Here is a 914-nt window from a genome sequence, read left to right as displayed (position 1 = left end):
TAGTCGCAGGGAAAGGTTGGTCACATTTTCGCAATCTTGCCTGAGGCATTGGAACACGACCAAGCAACTTGGCTAGAAGTGCGACCTCCTGGACATCGCTCAGTCACAGTGAAGTTGGTCACACTTCCAGCTGAGGCTCTTAAGACATGACTTCGTGACTTACAGGCTTTCCAAAAGAATGCAACCAATTGGAACTTACTACATGATAATACAAACACAAAAGAAACATCACTAGGAAAATCTACTCTCATATTTGAATTTTACAACAAAATCAACAACACACATGGCTTCTAAGACCTTGACTACAACATGGCTGAGGATATACTTTGCAATATCATCTCTACTTGGGGAATGCTCTTAAATATCAAGGTTTAGCATGTTGATTTTAGCTGAAATTTTCTCAATAAATTCCTTTTGTGGTTCCACCTGATTTCCCATTAATAAAGAGAGAACCTCATTTTCTTCTGCAACATCTTCCTCTATTAGTTGTTTCAGCTTTCTAGTTTTCGGACCCAAGGTCATCTCCCAAAATTGTAAATGCATCATCGCTCCTAATCCTTTGAACCATTGAATGTTATATGATGCTTTTAACGGACAAGTCTTTTGTAATTCCTTTAAATCATCATCATTGAAGCGATAACGAGCTTGCATACGCCCCTCAACCTTGTACAGTGGTGGAACTCCACTCAAAGGTAAGATAGCCTAAAATCGCCTATCTCATCCTTGTTTTGTGCTATCACCTTTTGAATCTCCTTCAACTATAAAACATATTAGATTCATAAGGATCTAAAGCAAAGAAGTCAGCCAACTTTCTGGGAAGTTCAGAGGACCTTAAAATGCTTTTTCTCCTTACCAATTCTCTTGCCTTTTTTTCTAGCATGGGTGCCTTGTACGCAACTAAAACCTTTGAGAGA

The 914-nt window shown here is 38.9% G+C and overlaps 1 pseudogene; it reads right to left on the bottom strand.

Moving 5' to 3' along the window:
• Positions 1-357: 357 nt before the first annotated feature.
• The window catches only part of LOC149221615 (DNA gyrase subunit B, chloroplastic/mitochondrial pseudogene), a 43,743-nt pseudogene continuing 43,186 nt past the window's right edge, over positions 358-914 (bottom strand).

Source organism: Pinus tabuliformis, chromosome Q (genome assembly GCF_031772625.1).
Source record: "Pinus tabuliformis cultivar Carrire ecotype Pingquan chromosome Q, CPIR1, whole genome shotgun sequence".
Taxonomy (NCBI): Eukaryota; Viridiplantae; Streptophyta; class Pinopsida; order Pinales; family Pinaceae; genus Pinus; species Pinus tabuliformis.
Note: the sequence above shows the minus strand (reverse complement) of the source record. Positions and strands in the feature narration are given on the sequence as shown.